This window comes from Monodon monoceros, unplaced genomic scaffold (assembly GCF_005190385.1).
Source record: "Monodon monoceros isolate NGI ecotype Baffin Bay Population unplaced genomic scaffold, NGI_Narwhal_1 Super_Scaffold_12, whole genome shotgun sequence".
Classification (NCBI taxonomy): Eukaryota; Metazoa; Chordata; class Mammalia; order Artiodactyla; family Monodontidae; genus Monodon; species Monodon monoceros.
This window is the reverse complement of record NW_021703768.1, coordinates 2,868,487-2,890,800: the sequence shown is the minus strand read 5'-3', so window position 1 is coordinate 2,890,800 and position 22,314 is coordinate 2,868,487.

The window sequence follows — 22,314 nt, the reverse complement described above, 5'->3', positions numbered from 1 at the left end:
TTTGTGATGTGGAGTAAGCCAAGGAATCCATCGTCTTTGGATTTTATAGTTTATGCTCACCGCTGGCTTTGGGCAACTCAGAGCATTGCAAAGAGGCAGACTTTAATTTCTTTGTCTGAATTTATTTTGGCCGAGAGAACCGTGTCACTGCACAGACCGTGCCAGCCACTTGCTCAAAGTATATCATTATTTAAGGGTTGGAGCTTAAGACAAAACAGAAATAGAAGCACTGAAGCGAATGCAGCAATATTTCTGCAAGAAAACCCAGGTGAAACGATCAGCTTGTTAGCACTTCACTCATTTCTACGTTTCCAGATTGAGTTATGCAAATCGTCTTTGAAGAAGCGCGTGATTGAATGATTGGCTGGATGAACTCACCAGTCAGAATGATCCATCTTCAGATAACGGGTATAAACAGAAAGGCTCTTGTTCTGTAGCGATTTAACAACAAGAAGACCTTGGTATCCATCATAGCATGCATAGTTTTCAGGTTGATCGAATCACTGTTTACCCAGGCACACTTCATTCCCTGGATGGAACACTTGCCAGCTTCAGAGTTACTGGTTGAATAAATGAATAACTGCTCTCCTTTTCAGGTCACTACAGAGCTTTTTTGGTGAGACAGAATGCCCGTCATCAGCTCAACAGTGGCACAGCATCAAAATCACCTTTGGGTTTCTGATGCCTCTCCATGTAATCCTGCAAATGGTTAAGGTGGGTGACGCTGACTGTGACTCGGCTACAGATCGGATGGGAGAGGTGAACATGCCTCCCGTCCAGGCTCATCAGAGGACCAGAGGGTGTCGACACCACAGTTACAATATTGAGGATCTCAGTAGAGTTTTCTCAGTTGCACAAGGCAACTGAGAAGGCTGTTGTTTGTATATTGACCTGAACTATGCTTTTACATTTATATTTTCTCTCTTAAAGAAGACATTTCCAGTGGGAAAGCCCATTTAACCCAAGGCCCATTTTAAGCTGTGATACTGAAGATCAGAGCTGTCAGAATCTCCATTGTACTATGGTTTTATGTACTTCAGTGACGGCAAATATTCTCTGGTTTAGAGTAGATTTAGTACACAGAACTAGCCCAGAGTCTCTTAACACTTAGCACGTTAAGAAAATTTCAATGCAAAATCCATAACTAATAAAGCAGTACTGTTTATTTGGTGCCTTAAAATAAAATGTGTTTATGAATAATGAGACAGATTATCTTTGAAATTTTCAATATGTGTTTTATAAAATGATTCCAAAAGGAAATTTTTTAAAGTTCTGAAACTTTTAAAGCAATGGTTTTATTATTAGAATAAGTATACACTAAAACTAACCCCTATTGAACACAATAATATGTTAAATATTATGCATTCAATATTATGCTAAGTGTTTTACAAATACAAATCTCATTTAATTTTTACAGAGTCTTTTTATCCTAGTTTATGGTTTCTTTGGAAGGACAGTTATCTTTCAAACATAATAAGTTTTCTTGTTTATCAAAGGACACAGAGTAAAAAGGTAACCCACAGAATGGAAGAAAATATTTGCAAATCACATATCTGACAAGGGGGCAATATCTAGAATATATAAAGAAGTGGTACAACTCAACAACAAGAAACAAACAATTTGTAAAATGTCAAGGGACTTGAATAGACATTTCTTCAAAGAAGACATACAAATGGCCAATAAGGACATGAAAAGATATTCAACATCACTAATAATTAGGGAAATGCAAATCAAAACCACAGTGAGGTACCTCTTCATACTCATGGGGTGGCTACTACCAAAAAGGTTCAGAAACTAGCAAAGAGTTGACGAGGATGTAGGCAAGTTGGATCCCTTTGTACACTGTTGGTGGCAATGTAAAAAGGTGTAGCCACTGTGGAAAACAGTATGGAGGTTCCTCAAAAAATTAAAATTAGAACTGCCATGTGATCTAGCAATTTTACTCCTGGGTAAATACTCAAAAGAATTGAAAACAGAGATTAGAAGACATATTTGTACATCCATGTTCATTGCAGTGTAGCCAAAATGTGGAAGCACTCCAAGTGTGCACTGAGAGATGAATGGATAAAAAAGATGTGGTCCATCCATATGATGGAATATTATTTATTCTCAAAGAGGAAGGAAATTCTGACACAGGCTACAACATGAATGAACCTTGAAGACATAATGAGATGTGAAATAAGCCAATCACAAAAAGACAAGCGCTGTATGATTCCATTTACAAGAACTTTAAATGCATAGAGACAGGAAGTGGAACCGTGGTTGTCAGAGGCTTGAAGAGAGGGAACAGAGAATGAGTATTTTATGGGGACAGTGCTTCGGCTTTGGAAGACGAAAGAGTCCTGGGGATGGACGGTGGGACTCTGAACAACAATGTAAATGTCCTTAATGCCACTGAACTGTATACCTGAAAATGGTTAAAATGTCAAATATTATGTATGTACATTATACCAAAATTAAAAAAAAAACAAAAAGCACAAAACATAATGAATTTCTTACTTATATGATCCCATTCAGCTCTATGTGCCAATTTCCTCATGTCCATTTTAGATCTGCTGTCTTTACTCTTTTGCCCCCTGGCCAGTCTCTCCATCCGGGTCTCTGTCTCTCCATCTGCGTAAGCCTGTCTGGCTCTGGTGGGAGGGACACCTTTAGTCATGTGCCCAAGACATTTTATGCACTGGCAACAGGACTTTGCATCTATTCTGAAGTTTTAACGACGGGCTTGGTGGCCATGCCTTGATGAGAAGAAGTTGTACCTTCCAATTCTGAAAGCCCTTAATTTCTGGGCTCAGATCTCTACTCCTCATTTTCTTTTCTGAGCTCAAACCTTTCCTCTAGCATTATCTCCAATGCAGCCCAAAGTAACTAGGTCAACAATAACATGATGCTAACCTTCCATCATGCAATCCCTTCAGTCTACTAAGTATATTACATGCCATCCATGTTGCCATAGGCGAGGACTTTATCACATATTTCACCACCTCATAGGACGGACTGGCACCCTTACAAGCTCCAAACCAGCTTCCTCCTTGGCTGACAACTAACCCCTAACTCGGCACCATATAGTTCAGATTTTCTGTGGTGACAGCATCCCAGCGCTGGTACCAATTCTAGTGTCACTTACGGCAAGCTATTTTTTAGTGACAAACAAACCTAAAATGTCCGTAGTTTAAACCACAGATTTATTTATTTCTCATCCTGAATCTCCAAGCTGTGCTCATCGTAACCTTTCCAGGACCCAGTTTGAATGTTGCCAATTGTGCAAAAGACAAGAAAGTTCTGCAGGGGTGTCTTGTCCTGTCTATTAAATACCTCCGGCCCGAATGGACTCACCAGGCTCTGCTCACAGCGCCTTCCTAGAATTAGTCCCGGGGCCTCGCCCAACCCCAGGGAGTAGGACACACCATCTCGCTGTAAACTTGGAAGAGGGCGCTCGGAGGAGGAGGGTCCTTGAGCTGCCTGGGGTTGGCTCTTTCACAGGCACACCGACTGGACCTCATGTCCCTCCTAGAGCCCCTTCCCCCCTTCCACGCTTTACTTCACCACAAACTCATTCTTCTGTGAGACCGACAGCCTCCCGAGCTGCTTTTAATCTTGTCCTCACCACGGATCTTAATGTCTGAGCCCTAGTAGGGAGTCACAACGTCAATATAGGAGCACAGATGGCAAGCAAGGTGTCGGAGTTTATATCCTTGCAGTTGGTACTGGGACTCCTGACTGGAGAGAGGAGAGGTGGTCTGGCCCGGAATTGCCATTCAAAGGTACAGGCCAGGGCGACGATGCTGTTCTTCCCCTTGTGTGGCAGTGAGGATCATGTGCCTGCTGGTCCAACACCGTCTGGGACCTGGGGAGACAAAGCGAGAGCCCCCCAAGCTGCTGGAGCCCGGGGGCAGGCAGGCACGCATTGTCCGTGAGGCAGAAGCTGTGAGTTTCACGGTGGGGTGCACGCTCAGCCGGGGACGTGTGGGGCACCGCCGGAAACCACTTCTCAGCAGCGACGCTGGCCGGGAGACGGGAAGCCCATGTGGGGGAAGGGGTGGCCATGGCTGGCCTGGCTGCGGAGCCCGGAGTTTGAAGACCTGGGCCTGGGGAAGGGGGAAGCCCTTGGGGAGAGAGTGGAGCTTCCTGGAACATCTGGAAGAAGTTTGGGGATGTGGGTGGAGAGGGAGTCTGGGAAGCCATAAGGAAAGGGGGTCTCAGGGACTCTGGACCACTTTGCCTGGGATCTGCTGCTTCTCCAGGAGCTGAAATGATGTTGCACAAAGGAGGCCACCGCCCCAGTGGAGCTCAGGCCTATGTGTGTGTTGTGGGGAACTTCCCTGATTTTCTCTGACTCTTGGTGACCCCCTTGTACATGTATATGTTTTATAAAACATAAATAATAATACATGTCTCATGGAATGTGGAGGATGGAAGGGAATAATGATGTGAAAGAATCTCACAAATTTTTAAGTGCTGCACAAATATTTACTGCTATTATTATTATTATCATCATGAAAGGGATTTTGTTCATCTGGCCCCCAAAATTTTGTATGGAAATGGTTAATTAAAAAAAAAAAAAAAAACTTAACCTCTGTGTCATTTTCTTCTATGTGAGTAAGTTGTTCTAGGGACCATGAGTTCCTTTCTTTCAGAATGGTGACTTCTCCTTTACTGCCTGATTTTTAAGGAGGCAAGAATCAGCCTATCTTAATGGGGCCTCCCTGGCGTTCCCCTATAGCATCTCCTGAGTCCTCTTTACTAAGTGTCTCCAGGACGTTTCGTCACCTGAATTAGTTTTCTGTTGCTTCTGTAATGATGTTTGATACCACAGACTTGGCAGCTTGAAACCACACACATATATTAATCCACAGTTCTGTAGGTCGGAAGTCCAGGGACCCCTGGCTGCACTGGGTGTTCTGCTCGGGGACTCACACGCCGAAATCAAAGTCTTGTCAGGGCCGCTCCCCTTTCTGGAGGCTTTTGACATGAATCCACGTCCAAGCCCCTCCTGTTGCTTTCAGAATTCAGGTAGTCCTGGTTGTAGGACTGAGGTCCGTGTTCCTGCAGGAGATCAGCTGAGGGCCTGTTGTGCTCCTGCAGGGCCACGTCCCCCCCTAGCGCTTCTCCTGCTGTCCCTTTGGCCCCCCAGCAATGGCCGGTCACGCCCTTCTTATGCTTCAAACTTCTGCAGCTTTCCTGCCTCCAGGCAGGGAAAGTCTCTATTTTAAGGGCTCACGAGATGAGATTCTGCCTACCGGGCAGTCTGTATGATGCTGTTACCTTAATCCCCTCTGCAGAGACTCCTTTGTCACCAAACACAGCATTGTCACAGGTTCCAGAGAAGTCGGGCGTGGGCATTTTTGGGGGCCATGATGCGACTGGCCCTATCATCATGGACCGGAAGAGGAATAAGCAAAGGATAAACAAACCCCCCTGCCCCCTGCCAAACGACGCTTGCCCAGGCCCTCTCAGCCTCACTGTCACCCAGTGCCTCCTGGCCACCATCCCTGACTCTCTTCCCGGGGCCCATGTTCTTGTTATCACAGGAACTGCAGGGCTGAGTGGAAAGAGCTGAGTCCTAGTTCTGTTTTCCTAGGAGGGCGCTGACCCCATGTGGATCTTTGTTTACTTATCTGTAAAACGGAATTCTTAATTTTTGTGGGGCACAGAAGCCCTTGCTCAACTCACATCGTTCTTGGAAACTCACTGTGTTCGTACCAGGGGTCGGGGGGCTGCTCCAGGTGAGGCCAAGCTGGGCCCTGCACCGCCATCCTGCAGTCTTCTCCCCGGTGGGCCGCCCCTGACCAGCACTGCCCCTTGTTGAGGGGCCTCAGAGGGAACCTTCCCCTGCTGGGGGCCCTCTGAGGACTTTGCCACCTTTGCATTATGCGATCCGGGGAACACAGGCTTTTGAAGTCTCCTGTTTCTGAAGAACCATCACCTGTTTGCATTTTGAAGGACTCTTCAGCTTCCCTCAAGGACACAGCCTGACACTGAACGTAGCCTCTACGTGAGGTTTTCGTCCGTTTTTGAATCAGCCACTGGGTTTCCCTTCCAGCTCCAGGAGCGGGGATGGTTGAGGTGCAGAATGCTGCCTTCCTGATAGATGCCTCTGCCACCGTGCTTTGCTGGGGTTCATTTGTACAGCATGGGGAGCTGTCCCGATTTGCCCTGGCTTCTGGTGACCTACTTTCCGGCAAACACCTGCCGGGACCTGCCTGCAGCCACAGGGCCCTGGACGGCAGCCTCTAAATCTGTTCTGTTTCTATTGTACAAAAGCTTGAAACCAAGGGCTTCACAATGGTCTGCAAGCACTGATGTTTTTAAAACACCTCTAAGAAGAAAACATATTTGTTCTCCAACCATATAAGTTTCAGACTGCAAATATGGCAAGCCATAGGGAAAATTCGAGGGAGGCATTTCACATCCTACAAGGTCGCGTTGAACATCTTTTCTGAAGGTTAGTTCTGGTGCTCCTACGGGGACATGACTCACTCCGTTAAGGAGAAATGGCACCTTCAGAAAATTTTGAGTCTTTAACCTGGAGACAGAAAACTTTGGCTAAATCACAGTGATATTGTCACCAGATGGTAGAGGAGAAAACTCACTTGAGAGGATGGCGATAACGGGGTGATCCAACCCACGCAGACTCTGCCAGTGTGCTTCAGTGGTTTGGGATGAGCGGAGAGGGGTTGGGGTATTTACTCTGCCGTGAGTGGGGGTCCTCACCCCTGGCTGCCTGCCTGAGGCCCACCAGCTCTACTCAGAGGCGGCCGAGCCCGGCTGTGGTGGAGAGTCTCCTGGAGCATCTTCACCACGACTCAGGCCACTGCACCAGGAGTGGCCTTCCCCAGCCAAGGATGGGCAATGCTTCTTCTGCAGTGGAGCCATCCTGTGGCCACCACAGCACGCCCTGCCCTAGGTGGGCTCCAGGGACTGAAGCAGCAACACTTCCAAACCAGGCACACAGGAGGCCAAGCTCAGCCCCAACAAGAAGCTCAGCTACGCAGGGGGTGTCTGCCCCCCACCCCCCGCACAGGCCTTCTGGAGCCTCTGCAGTTACTGTCTGACCAGATCCTGTCTAGTGGATGTTGTGACCAGACACTCATGTCTATTCGGAAAGAAATGACAAATAATGCTTTCAAGCAACCTTAAGTGCAGGTGAAGTATAAAAATACGTCAGTTCCTGGAAACATCTGTAATTTCCTCAGCAGCCTCCGTATTCGTCCCATTTTAACTGAAATGCAAGTGACACTGGGGGAATGTGAAGCATGGAACCGTGTTTTAGCATGGAACTCTTTATTACAATTCTTACTTTACCAACCCCAGGCTTCGGTCTTGTCAGGTGATGCTAACCTTTTGGCTGGTCAGAAGAGAGTCAAATAGACTCGTGTCACTCTTCCTTCTGTAGCACGTGAGCGAGGGCCACGGGGACGTTTCCTCTGGGTCCATCCGTGGTCTTGGGTTCTTAATAATGGAATAAAAATGGGAGCTTGGCCGTGGGGAAGACCTCAAGTGTGATGTTAGCCGAATCAAGATGGGTCCTTATTCTGAACAATCGATAAAAACAGTACAGGCAATGGTAATTAAGTTCAAACTTTGCCAGACTGCCTTTGGCGTGGCAATTACTATCACCAGTCTGTAGACTGTAGGTGGTAATTACTGTCACCGTCACCAGGGGGGAGGTGCTCCAGGGCTCTGTGACTCCGGCCTGGGGACAGGGAATTTTTCTCCTCAGTTATTACGCTAGGGACTCCTGTATACTGGGGCTTCTGTTAATTTCCAAAGAGATGATTTTTTTCATCGATGTGACATTATTGTAGGTCCTGGGATGGTAGCTGTGAAAGGGAGAGAGACACACAATGATCAACCTGTCCCCAAATATTTTTGTTCTTTCTCTAACCCTTTACTATCAGGGATTTCTTTACACGATGTAACTTAAGTTTCTGCCATTTCAACTTGAAACTGCAAATTTCATGGATAATAATGTCCGTATTCCAAAATCTTTTGAAGGAAATGAATGCATCCGTGCAGAAAAGGGTTAGCACAGCAGGCCTGAGACTGCTCAGTTTAGAAAGGTCTGCTCGCAAGGCTGGCCTTCTGTGGCACATGGGAAACGGATCTAGGGAGACTTCTCATCTCCCTGACTGATAAAGGGCCTCACTGTGTCCAAACTGTACAAATCCTGGCTTCGCGCTGAATCCTGCCTTCCTGCTGGGAGTCTGGCATGTGCCGGGCAGAAGGAGCCCACGTGACCAGCCCCCATACAATCCCTGGCCCTGAGTCTCTAATGGGGGTCCCTGTGTCACCATGCATTGCTGGGGGATTCAGCCTGTCTTGGGACCCCGAGAGTGAGGACTCTGGGAGCTCCCACCTGGTCCCCCTGCACTTCACCCTGTGTGCCTTTCCCTTTGCTGACTGTAGTCTGTGTCCCCCGGTTGGAATAACTCATGGCCGAGCGCTGGGTGTCCTCACAGGGGATCGTTGGATGTGGAGGGTGTCTTGGGGACCCCGAAACAGCGTCTTCTGAATACGAGTCTTCCCTCATCAACACCCCGCTCCCACCACCTCCTGGGTCTCAGACAGTGTTTTCTCATGAAATCGATAAATAGGAAACTCTGGGCAGAGTGAGGCCGACAAGGAGGCCCCAGAAGTGAAGGTTGGGGGGGGTCAGAGTGGAAAGGTGGGTGGTGGCAGAAGTGGTCAGGGCAACACTGGAGCCGTTCGGGGACACACGGTAGATGCTGCCAGGTGGGGATTTTGCATCCCCTCTTTTGGGCTGTGACTTCACATGGGAGGATCGCGCAGGGGGGGCCGCGTTCTGTCCGCGAGTCATGTTTGTGCTGAGCAGCAGGCTTCATCCCCAGCCTGGGTGGAGTTGCGAGGGGCCCAGGAATCACCTGGGGCATTTGTGAGGATGCGGGTTCGGATTAGTCCCTAGGTTTGGGCAGGCCTGGGCTCTGCACCTCTGAGGAACTCCCGGGTGTGCTGTGCTGGGGATCCGTGGACCACTCCTGAGTAGGAAGAGATCCAGGGATAGGCTCGAGGGCTTTGGAAGGTGGAGTGCTTTGTTTTCTAGGACTTTTCCTGTCTCTAAGACTCAGACTCTGCTACCAGGGTTGTAGGATCCCTGCTGGAGTTTGAGCAGTGTGTGAAGAGTGAGGACGGCTCACTCATGCACGTTATTACCCTGGATGAACAGTGGAGGAACAGCTCTTCACGCTGGCTTCACAGCTCTTCTCAGTTTGCATATGCCTGGGAGAGGCTGATGGGGTCCACTAGGACCACCAGACTCTAATTCCCTTGGGAGCAGGGACCACAACCTATGTCTGCTTCTTCGACTACGAGTGCCTCTTGGGGGCCATTGGCTTTCACTGTGTGCTGATGGATAAATATCTTAGCATTCTAGTCATCATCCTCGTACTGTTCTGATCGGGGACTCTCGAAAGAAAGGCAGTTAAATATGAAGTATGTAAATTTCCATCTCTTATTTACTTTACTGCCAGATAAAGCACTCTGTGGTATTGCTAAGATATTACTGATAGTGGGAGTATTTGATGAAGTCCCTCAGGTCTCTGGAAGTTAATCTAAAGATTGCCTGGATTCAGGAGAAGTGGCAGCATCTGTAGTACTCATTCCCCCTTCCACTCGGGAGGTGTTTACTGAGCACCTACTGTGTTCCCAGCAAGGCGCCCGTCACCCTGGGAGCAGGCGTTGGGACAAGAGTGTCAGAGGAGGGGCAGCCTTTCTGAGAAGCTCTGGGAGGTGTCACAGGAGCTGCCCAAAGGGTTCAGGGCAGGCCCGTGTGGGGAGGCACTGGTGGGGCAAGGGCACCCAGGGCTGCGGGTCAGAGGGCTGGAGAGGAGCCAGAGGCCAGGCTGGCAGCCCACACCCCCAGCACAGCCGCCTTTGTCCTGCAAAGGGTGGGGAGCCGCGGGGCGTGGGGTTACAAGCAAGGCTGTGAGTGGGGGGATAGGTCAGACAGAGTGGAGGCTGGAGGCTGGAGGCTGGCGGGGGCGTCCACCCCTGGTTCAGTGGCTTAGCTCAGCCTAGACCCTCGAGTGTCGAAACTCAGAGCACATGCTGGAAGGACTCACAGCTGATGTGCATGCAAGAGGGAGCTGTTTAATTCACAAGAGTGCCTTCCTGGGCCTGCTGAAAACTCCGGGGACGGCCTCTCACCCCATGAGGCTGCAAAGTCATGGCCGTGTCTGGGGTGGACCCAAGAGAAGGCAATAGCTAGGTCTGTGCTCAGGGGAGTGCGTGCACATGTGCATGTGCGTGTGTGTACGCGTGTGTGTGAGTGGATGGGCGTGTGTGTAATTGTGCGTGTGATTGTCTTCTGTGAGACTTCATACAAAACCCCAGACAGTCACAGTAATCCACTGTTGCATGTGATCTCACAATTCTAGGCTTTGTTTTGTGATCTTCGTGAAAACATTGGCATCTAAATAACATTCACATTGATACTTTTTGCCTCCCTGAAATGCATAGAATCATGGGAGGGAAAATGCACTGATCAGTATCGGCTTCCTGCGTGACCACAGGTCAGGTTACGGTCTGAAAGAGCGTCCCAGCTGCTTGTGCCACTGCTATTTCTTCACACTGAGGACATGACCTTTGAATCACATCAGAAATGAAATGGGGATTCCTTCCTCAGCAGTAACCTACTACTTGCCACACACCAGTGGTGTAAATGCCACCATGACCCTCTCAAGAGGAAACACAACCTTCCATAACTCCACCTGGAAGAACAAAGGAATTCACTACTGATTTGCCTGGAGGGGTGACCAGTCCAAACTTTGCGGGACAAGACATTTTAGTGTCCCTAAACAAATCTTTTAAATTATCTTTACAATTAAGACAAAATGAAATCTAATTTTTAACACGAAAACCAAAGTCCAGTTCATTGTTAATCCATAACCCCCTCTCCTGAACCGAGTGAGTGGTGCCCCCTGGGGTCACGAAGCTTGGCTACCAGAAGCCTCTGCAGGTGAGGCCAAGCAAGTGAGGCTGGGGTCTCACTGCTCTTCTATCCCACGAGCCCCTAGAGAATCACTTTCTCCCTCTCTTGGTTCAGGTGGGTGCATCGTTGGGCCTGGCGGGGGACTACCTCTTTCAAAACGTGGCCAAGGTTTGTAGTCTCTGAAATAGTATCTTGACAGATCTATTAAATAAAATATTAAGAAAAGAATGGTTAAAAATTAAAACTAGAAGAGATTCTATTTCCTTCCCTTTATAATCTCAGAAATCGGTTCTATAATGATAGGAAAGACACTTTACAAAAATCCCCAAACCTTCTGAGAATTAAAAGGAAAGAGTTATTTTCCTCACCAAAGGACCAGGAACTTTGCTTTTTAATGTTGATTTCATGTTTGCTATTTGGATACAATCCCTGTGATTACCGTCTGTGAATACATTCTGATGACCAGCAGTTATGACTGTGCCCATTTCTATAGAGAATGTTGTCGAATTTGGGGAATTGTTGCCGCTCTGATACATGAGAAATAAGGTATCGGTGTGATTTTTAATACTTTGAGTGAAGTTGAAAACTTAAGCATATCTTGTCTTTTGCCTACTTTTCTGTAAGTTTTTGGTCTTCTTCTCCAACCTTAAAAACTCTGTTAATATTCACAATATTACCCTTTGTCTACACTATAAATGACAACTATTTCTTCTCTCAGTTTGTCATTTGGCTTTTGCATTTCCTTATAGTGATTATTTTTGACATCAACATTAAACAAAAAACTGTAGTCAATTCATCAATATTTTATTGCTTTTGGATTTTAAGCCATAATTCGAAAAGTTATCTCCCCTCGCATTTTAGAAGTGAATCAACCTCTGATTTTAATTGTTGTCTAATACCTATGGTTTTATTTTTCAACTTAAAATCTGTAATACAGGTGCCGTTCTTTGGGGTATACAGTGTGAGGTATGGATCAAATTGCATCTTTATCCAAGTGGTGAAACCCACACCATTTACGAAAAAGATCATTCTTTAAGGCAGTGATTTGAGAGACTAACTTACCAATTAACACATTTTCATTTGTGCTTTACTCTGTTCCTGGACTCTTTATTCTGATTTGATGACATTGGAACCCACACAGCAGGCTCTAACATCGTAAAATACAGAGATGTTAATTATCCCCCTGGCTCCTTGTCTCCTGAGAACTGTGTGTGGACAGTAGGGGTGGACCTCATTTTCTTGTGCTTTCCATTGCAGTGCTTGGCAGGTGTTGTGGTTCCTTACAAATTGAAGGTTTGGGGCAGCCCTGCATCCAGCACGTCTATCGGCACCATTTTTCCAACAGCATTTGCTCACTTTGTGTCTCTCAGTCACATTTTGGTAACTCTGAAAATATTTCAAACTTTTTCACGCGCAACTGTGATCAGTGATCTCTGATGTTGCTACTATGAGTCACTGAAGGCTCAGAGGATGGTTGGCATTTTTGAGCCACTAAGTATTTTTAATTAAGGTCTGTACATTGTTTTTTCTTACGTAAAGCTATTGCATACTCATGGACTACAGTACAGTGTAAACATAACTTTTGGGAAACCAAAAATTTTGTGTGACTAATTTTATCGTGATATTCGTTTCATCCCCAAACCCACAATATCTCCAAGGTCTGCCTGTATTTAATCACTCAGAATCACTGGGGTCCTTTGGTTAACATTGGGGAGAAAATCATGTAGCTATTCCTATAGGTTATGTTAAGACTCTGGGGTAGACACAGTAGCTGCCATATATTAGCTCACCTGATATTGTAAAACTTTCTAACTCTTGTTGATTAAGCAGGTTTTGAATTTTCTTCTCATGACTGAATTCTATGTATATTTTTCTCCCCATAAAGGGCACATACTATTAACTCTCATTTATTGCTGACATGGCAAACTCTTTCAGATTAGGGAACAGTTGTAAAAACAAAGGAAATGTACTAGAAAGGTACAAGAGTTGAAATATTACTTTGAGTAAAAGTCACAGACGATCATTTATCTTATTCTTTTAGTTAAATGAGATGCTTCCCCTCTGCGGACCTGATAGGAGGCTGGGGAGGGATGCACTTTCCCAGCCCAGCGAAACCATTGGTTTGCTCCAGCTGCATCCTCATGGGAGGAGCGCCCTGTTTACCCCCGAGCAAAGCTGGGTGCTCCCCGAATAAATCACTGGGTTTATCTTTTCTCAGTTGGACAGGGCAGGCTCCAGGGAGGGGAGAGACAGGAGGATCTATCATTCACAGGGAGATTTGGCATTCTGTGGTTTCTAGGGGAATAAATCTCTCCCATCCACAAAGAACAGAACCCATGCCTCCGAATCACTTGAAACAAGTCAGGTTTCATTGAAAAAAATATATTCAAAACCACATCTTTATGGAAATTGAAACCCCTCGAAAGTCAAACTGAACAGAAGCTTTTCTAACATTGATGAGTTTCTCTTCCTTTTATGAAAGCAAAAATGTCTAAAATAGGAGGGTATGTTTTGGTCTATATCTTTCACTACGTTCTATAATTTCCCTCTTCTTAGGATTTCCTGAACACAGTGGGTGGGAACAAAAAGACCCAGACCAACTTTTAAAGGAAATACAATTTAATAAAAATAAAATTTAAGAATTTGTCCTCAAAGAAAACATAAGTATGTAGTGCCACTTAAATCCTATAAACTCAAAAGAGAATAGTTTTGCTTTCTTTTTCTTGGGCAGAAAGGTTTTTAAAACTTTATTATGTTGATAACTTAAAAATGATCAATCAAACAAAGATTTCGTTGCTGTCCAGAGACGTCCCTCCTGGCCCCAGAGCAGCCTGCCCCTCATCCGCGTTCCGAGTGAATTTCTCATCCTCGTCTCCTTTATGACCATCTCCCCATCTTTTCCAGATGTGATGCTTTCTCTGGGTTAAGCTTCATTTAGCACGAGGCATAGAATGTTGACTATTAGTCACAACAGAAAAGTTCTTCAAATAAAAATCACTGCCCTTCTTTTACTGACCTCTTTTTCTCTCTTTAATTAGCGTGAGATACAAATGCAGTGTAAAAGTTACTAGTGGTTTTGGTTCTTAAGTCTCTGTAAGCAAAGGGAGCCACTCTTTCTGGGGTCTGCACAATTCAGTCAGTGAGCGAAAAACGTGCTGTTTGTACCATGTGAAAATGTGCTTCCCGCTGCAAGTCCACACGAGCGGGCAAGACCAGTGCAGACAAAGGGTGTGCTTTGAACATCTGATGATCGAATTGAAGGGGGATAGTTAGTAATAGCAGTGAGTTAGAACTTTCTAACTCACAAACACATTCAAACATTTCTCACATTCACAGTCATTTCTGGCGGGGATGCATTTAAATAGCAAAAGAGGCTGAATAATAGTCTGCAAAGCTGTTTCACTTGAGTTCATGACTCAAAAGGAGCAGCAGAAATTTGCGCACTTGTCCATTCAATTTAAATAACAGGATGCAAGTGAGGCGCACAGACTCAGGGCGGCCGCCCATGTGGTAAAGCCGGGGCTGCAGCCTTCCTGCCTGGCCTTCAGGGGCCCAGCCCTGGAATGCTGCTGCCTCGGGCTTTCTTTACACAGGGGGTGGGGTTGGCCACACTTACTAACGATCTCTGGTCACCAGCCAATTAGAAGAGGTCTCTGCATGCCTAGACCATTCAAAACTGTTTGGAGGGTCTGACTGTGTTAGTGGGGCCAAATGATCTGTTTTTAATGTAAATATTTTGGCTCCATTAAAAGTTATCAAGTCAAAGATTCTGCTATTTCTGCATTTTAAATGCTTTTGGATGATACTCTGTAATGCGCTCCCCCCACCGGCTCTGCCAAATGTTTCGTGGCCCCTCTGGGGATTTGCTCTGCTTGGGCTGTGTGGTCCACTGGCCTGGCCGAGGTTGGCAGCCCAAGATGTGGCTGAAGGTGGGGGTCAGCAGCCGCCCCCCGCAGGATGAGCCCAGTCCAGCAGGACGAGGCGGTCACAGTATCAGACCCATCTGAGAAGGGGAATGTGCAGCGTGAGGGAGGGGGAGGGGGAGGGGAAGAGGGGGGAGGGGTGGGGGAGGGAAGCCAAGGAAATACATTTATTTATTTATTGTTAGAAAAAACCTTTGCACTTCTCGGTTTCCCTGATTTGGGGGGTGTGGTTGTGAGTTCTGGTAAGAGTGCAAACCATGTCCAGACTGAGGGCTCGGGGTCAGGACTGATGCTGTGAAGGGCAGTTAGGAGGCTCTGCTGGGCTGCTGAGAACAAATTCTTTCGAGGAAAAGCAGGGAAGCAGAAGGGAGGGTCTGCAGCAGAGCCCATGTCCTGGGCGTGAGGGGCCCGTGTGGTCCTGCAGAAGATGCCCGCCAGCCGTGAGTTTCTGGCACGTGCAGGAGGGGCACCCCAAACAAACGAATCCCAGGGCGGCTGAATTGATGTAGAACAGCACCTTATCGACCTGAACATGGGGCCAATTGCCCCTTATCACGACTTACCATAAACAGGTCCATTTCTTCCGTGGAGAAACCTGCTTTCCTCAGTGAGCAACACTTAAGAAATGGTTTAGATTCACCAATCCTTATAAATTACGTTTTCATCTTAGAATTTAGTGACATTGTTTGTTTTAAATAGACTTGCGTTTAGAATTAACAAATGATTCGGATTACAGCAATGACATAAAGACTTGTTTTAAATTAATTTTATTAAGTTAAAAAAAAAAGGTGAGCCTATCTAATGAAAAGAGCAGAGTGGGCACTTGGCGACCATCACAGGAGGGGTTCTTGGCTGCCCGGTGTCCAGGGAGCAGGTGCTGCCACACCCCTTCTCCAGAGCTGAGCTTCCACTCCTGGTGCCGCCCGTGGTGGGGGGTCGGTGGGCAGTCCAGGCCCAGGGGCCAAGGGCATCTCCTGGTCTTCGGGGCGCTGAGTAGTGGAGAGGTGTCCCAGTACCCACCTTCCTCATATGGCTGGAGAATGAGCCTCCACATCTGGGATGCCCTGGGTACCACTTCTGTTGCTTTAACCGCGCTTGTGAATTGGGTTCATCGCTCTCTTCTTCTCCCGGACACAAACACTTTTATCAGACAGCCTGAAGCAGCGTAAGCCTGAGAAGCCTCAGACCGCGCTGTGCCTGCCTCACCGGGAAAAACTGTTCACAAACCACTCATTCACATGAAAACCGTCCCGTCACGTCTGGGATGTGTCCCCCATCCCTGCCCACAAGGTGCAGTGGTCTCTCCTCTGTTAATTCACTTTATCATGTGGACTTCTGTATTACAGCAGGCCTGTTTTTTGCCAGATCCCTTTGTCTGTGGTGGTGGTGAGGGGGGATGGTTATTTTGCTTTTTTAAGGAGAGAATTTGAAAGATTGTGTAGGTTTTAGTTCAGATTGTCAGCTGCTAACGGCTGGGGTGGCCTGGCCTTGGTGTTGCCCAGAATTGACCTGAAAATTTCACCAGCCTTGACACACCATCTGCTTCCCGCTCCTACGCACGCACCAGCTCTCTGGGAGTGCGCCGTTCCAAACCCAGGTTGATTTTGTGAAAATGGCCAGCATGGGGATCCAGCGCTTTGTCATTCAGAATATGAGAGTGACAACAAAAAGACACAGTTTAATCACTTTAAAATAATCAGAACTTTTAAGCACTATTTTCAGGAGCACGCATTCTGTGAAGCAAGAGCTGACATGGAGAGATCCTTTTGATAAATTGATGCTGAATTCCAGAGGCAAATGAAAGAGAGGGTGGGAACCCGAGGCATTTCCATCATCAAAATGCTTTCTGTCTCTCACTCCCATGTCAAAGTTCGAGTCACCCCGGCCCCTGTACCGGGAGCCAGCATGGTCCCAGGGAGTCTGTGCCCTCTTGGGTGGAAGGGAATCTATCTTAACGAAGCAGCACACTCCAGGCAGATACAGGATCTACAGGATCTAGGTGTGTCCATCCTACGGAAATAGGCAGTGATTTGTTCCTTAATTTACAAATGATGGAACAGAAGCGCAACGGAGCTGAGCAGTGAATGGAATCTGACGTGACTTAACTTCTGCCCGTTGTCGCTTCAGGACTTATTTATATTGGTGTTATTTATAGGTTCCAAATACATATCATCAAAGACACTGTGGTTTTCATCATTTTTATGGAAGCCTGAACGTCACATATAATACTATTTTCATAAGAAAAAAATCCCCAAGCAAATGCAGTTAAAAACCAGCCTACGGGATATAAAGGAGAAAATGAAAATGTTGGTCATCTCTAATTTGTCTGATGCTCTAGACTCCCTCTAAGTTGGGGGTGATATGGACGTACACACCATGGTCTTTACTCAGGCAAATGTTAAGTTTTCAATGATGGCAAAAATTAGAAAAACTCAACTGGCTCCATATTTTCTTCTTGTGAAACCAATGAAAATGTAAATGGGCTTTGTGCTTTTGTGTGACAATTGTCACCCTGCTTTATCTCTTCTCTCCCACCCTCACTGGGGAATCCAATTACATCCCTGAGGCCCAGGGGCGGGCCCAGGGCTTTGCGGGGAGACCATGGGAAAGCTTTCCTTCCCCTTCACATCTTGCAGAGAGAGTTACTAGCCTTAAAATTGAAAAGGGACGGATCTTATGCCCTTTAGAAGCTGACCTGGGGCGGGCAAAGATGGGGTCCTAAGAGCGAATTCAAGTTCCTCCACTCTGTTCCTTAATAAGCTGGTTGGCTTGAAGAGCGTTGCCTTCACTGGACTTGACCTTGGCAGGAGGCGGCCCCTCTACCTAGCCATCCAGTATCCTAGATTTCCGTTTCTCGCATGGACTGTCCCCACTCTGACTCCCGTGGGATTAGAGTGTCAGGCTTCCCCCCCCCCCTTGAGGCCGCTGTCTCCATCTGGCATCGCTGCCCCTGGGACACCCCGATGTGCCCTCCAGTGGGGAGTGTTTACACGATCTTTATCACTTGTAACTATTAGGGCAGAACCATCAATTAGCTCTCAACTTGCAAAATAACACCTGGGAAAGGTTCTTCACAAACTTGTTTAACCTTTTTTCTCCGCTTCCCTTAGGTGACAGGTTAAGATTTACGATTTTTGAAGACTGTTGCAGCACCTGGGCTGATGTTATCATCCTGATGAGAAGTGCCTCACTGTCGGGGGTGGGGGGGTGGGGTGGAGGGGGTCTGGCGGAGCAAGTATCGCAACTTGTTAAGAAGGACACTTAGCCCAAGAGCAAACTCAGTGTTTCCACCAAAAACTTTCTGGAGAAGAATTGATTCTGCCTGGGCAGTCCTCGGGTGCTGAGGTTGCAGGTAACAAGCTGGCCTGGCTCTGGAATCTGGTTGCCGCCCTTCCTGGCCTCTCACCTCCCACCCAATACCTGACAAGGGCAGGAGGAACGAGAGCTCAACTCAACAGTCCTGATATTTCCAGAACACAGAGAGGGCAGGGGGCCACTCAAGGCGTTCCCCAGATTCACATCACTCCCTTAATTGGTGGATGCCTTTTTCATCCTTTAAAATCTGGGTTCAATGTACTGTTCCTCAAAACCACGTTGGGATAACAGACTAGATTAAATGGCTGCCTCAGCTCGGCTGGCAGCCTCCGCCTGACTCGCGTGTTCCTCGTATTCGGTCCCTGGTCCCCCGCCCCCAGTGCCCCCTCATTAGCCCGGTTATTAGAGAGGCCCGGCCGATTCGCGTCGGGCAGTAGTCGGGTGATGAAACTCGGGTTTATTGGAAAGATGTAATCTACTGTCCCTGTTTGTAACAAGCTCGCTCTGTGTGCACATATTGTGGGGACTCATGTATCTTCTTTCATTCTAAGCTGTCAGCTACATCGCTCAAACTCCAGATAGCCATCAGATCATGTTTAATGGGCTGCCCTCATCGCTAAGATATGGCTATGACTCCAAGAAGCTGTGCCTGAGCAGAGGACTGCTACATTTGGAAGTCTGGAGCTGATCCAGCGAAGGTAACACAATGAACGCAGCAGGAGCGGCTGGTGTGCAGGACTCCTGTGCAGAGAGGGGGGGCCTCGGACGCGCCCCTCCTACCTCGGGGCAGGGCCCGGGCTGCAGGGCGAACAGCTGACAGCCGAGGGCCTCCGAGTGGCACCTAAGCCCCACTCTGATGAAACAGCATCTTTTTATAGCCTGTTTAAAAGAATTTTCCATGATTACGACAAGTACAAAATCAATGAAGCAGAGGGAGATGGAATTTTAGCCCCATAAATCAGTTCATTTGGCTTCCTTCCATCTGTCCTCCACGTGAGTTATTCCATGTGAAGACTCCTGCTGGCTGAGGCCCTGAAGGGTGGTGTCTTTGTTGCAGCCCTGGATGGGAGTCACTCAGAACTTTGGGGTCTCAGCTAGTTTTATGGGAACCTCGGGTGATTGAGGGACACTTGGGTCTAGAATCCAAAAAAGAACCAGGCGAGTGCTGTGGGAGACTCTGGGCCGTGGTGTCTGCAGACCTTGGGGAGGGCCGATGTGCTGGGTAGCCCTGCAGGGGCCTTAGCTCCCCGGTTTTCAGCTTTACTCCCCTCAGATGGAGAAACCTAAGCCCCCTCCAGGGCTGTGGGGCGTTAAGTGAGAAGCTCTGTACAGAAGGGTCTAGAACAGTGGATCAGTGTCACTAAATTCTCAGAAGTGGTAGTTTTCCCTTTTCCACTGGGAATTTTATGAATCTCCCCAAAGGCTCTGCATTAAGTGAGCCTAAACAAAGCAAATTTAGATTCTACTTTTATTTAAAGACTCGAGTGCCATGCAGAGGGTCAGATCCCAGGCACTTTGTCACCATCTGGGGTGAAACACAGAAGACGGCAATTAGATAATTGTATTTGTGCTGGAGGATTAGGTTCAAACCACTGATTTTCAATGAATGAAAAAGAAAGTACCCACCCCCCCCCATCACCCCGACATCCCCCTGGCCTGCCAGCCTTTCGGGAAGAAGACCTTGCACAGTGGATCGGATTGGCTGGATTCCAGGTAAATGTCTCAGAATCACTCCGTCCCTCCTGCTTCACATGACAGAGGAGGCACACCTACCTGTGGTGAAGGGAGGCCCACATGGCGTGGAGGCCCATGTGTGGTGGAGGCCTCTCTGGGGTGGAGGCCCCTCTGGGGTGGAGGCCCATGTGTGGTGGAGGCCTCTCTGGGGTGGAGGCCCATGTGTGGTGGAGGCCCACCTGTGGTGGAGGCCCATGTGTGATGGAGACCCACCTGGGGGGCCTGTTTTTCCCTGGGCTTCATCGGGCCGTAACTGAGTGCACCCCCACCACCTCGGCCTTGCGCAGGTGTCTATCCATCTTAAGGGTGGATGGTGCAGTGATTTATACTCTGACTAAATGGGTGCGAGAGGCCCTCACAGACCTGTAACAGGTCCACACCCACCAGGGCAGGTCATCAAAGCTGTGCGGGGGCTGCCACACACTGGCCCCCTGTGTCCCATACCCTGGCTGCATCCACATCCCACTCATGCTGGCCTTCTTTGGCCTCTGGGCACATCGGGATTGCAGATCCCAGCTCCTCAGTGGCATGGGGTCCGTGCTTCCCAGTCTGCACTCCTCATGGCTGCAGGCCCTGCCTCCGGTCCCCCTGGTTTTCCGGGGGGTGGGTGTGATGAGGGAGAAGCAGATGGTCCTCTGCCCTCCAAGGGGTCTGGATGGAGAGTCCATGAGCTGGCTCAGTGGTCCATCCGCCAGGACCACAGGCCTCTGGGTGTGGCTTCTGGGGGTCACTTGGGTAAAGGGTCTGTTTGGCGGCTGTGACCTGAAGCCCCTTCCTGTGCCTGCCCAGCTCGCGGAGCCAGGGGAGACCTCCTCAGCATCTCCATGAGGGCTTTGTGGCGTTTCCCACTCTTCTTAAGCAAGTAAAATTGACAGCAGCAACAGCAAACCAATGTCAGTTCCTGAACCTTCTCCTTGTGTCAACAGTTCAGGATGAAAAAACAAACTACTGAGCTAATAACAATGCCAAACAGGAAGTTTAATGTCCTTTTTGTTTTTGTTTCTTTTTTTAAAATTCTTTATTGGAGTATAATTGCTTTACAATGGTGTGTTAGTTTCTGTTTTATAACAAAGTGAATTAGTTATACATATACATATGTTCCCACATCTCTTCCCTCTTGCGTCTCCCTCCCTCCCACCCTCCCTATCCCACCGCTCTAGGTGGTCACAAAGCACCGAGCTGATCTCCCTGTGCTATGTGGCTGCTTCCCACTAGCTATCTACCTTACGTTTGGTAGTGTATATATGTCCATGCCACTCTCTCGCTTTGTCACAGGTTACCCATCCCCCTCCCCATATCCTCAAGTCCATTCTCTAGTAGGTCTGTGTCATTATTCCTATCTTACCCCTAGGTTCTTCATGACATTTTTTTTTTCTTAAATTCCGTATATATGTGTTAACATACGGTATTTGTCTTTCTCTTTCTGACTTACTTCACTCTGTATGACAGACTCTAGGTCCATCCACCTCATTACAAATAGCTCAGTTTCATTTCTTTTTATGGCTGAGTAATATTCCATTGTATATACGTGCCACATCTTCTTTATCCATTCATCCGATGATGGACACTTAGGTTGTTTCCATCTCCTGGCTATTGTAAATAGAGCTGCAATGAACATTTTGGTACATGACTCTTTTTGAATTATGGTTTTCTCAGGGTATATGCCCAGTAGTGGGATTGCTGGGTCATATGGTAGTTCTATTTTTAGTTTTTTAAGGAACCTCCATACTGTTCTCCATAGTGGCTGAACCAATTCCCATTCCCACCAGCAGTGCAAGAGTGTTCCCTTTTCTCCACACCCTCTCCAGCATTTATTGTTTCTAGATTTTTTGATGATGGCCATTCTGACTGGTGTGAGATGATATCTCATTGTAGTTTTGATTTGCATTTCTCTAGTGATTAGTGATGTTGAGCATTCTTTCATGTGTTTGTTGGCTGTCTGTATATCTTCTTTAGAGAAATGTCTATTTAGGTTTTCTGCCCATTTTTGGATTGGGTTGTTTGTTTTTTTGTTATTGAGCTGCATGAGCTGCTTGTAAATTTTGGAGATTAATCCTTTGTCAGTTGCTTCATTTGCAAATATATTCTCCCATTCTGAGGGTTGTCTTTTGATCTTGTTTATGGTTTCCTTTGCTGTGCAAAAGCTTTGAAGTTTCATTAGGTCGCATTTGTTTATTTTTGTTTTTATTTCCATTTCTCTAGGAGGTGGGTCAAAAAGGATTGGGGGATTTACGGGGGATTTATGTCATAGAATGTTCTGCCTATGTTTTCCTCTAAGAGTTTGATAGTTTCTGGCCTTACATTTCGGTCTTTAATCTATTTTGAGCTTATTTTTGTGTATGGTGTTAGGGAGTGATCTAATCTCATCCTTTTACATGTAGCTGTCCAGTT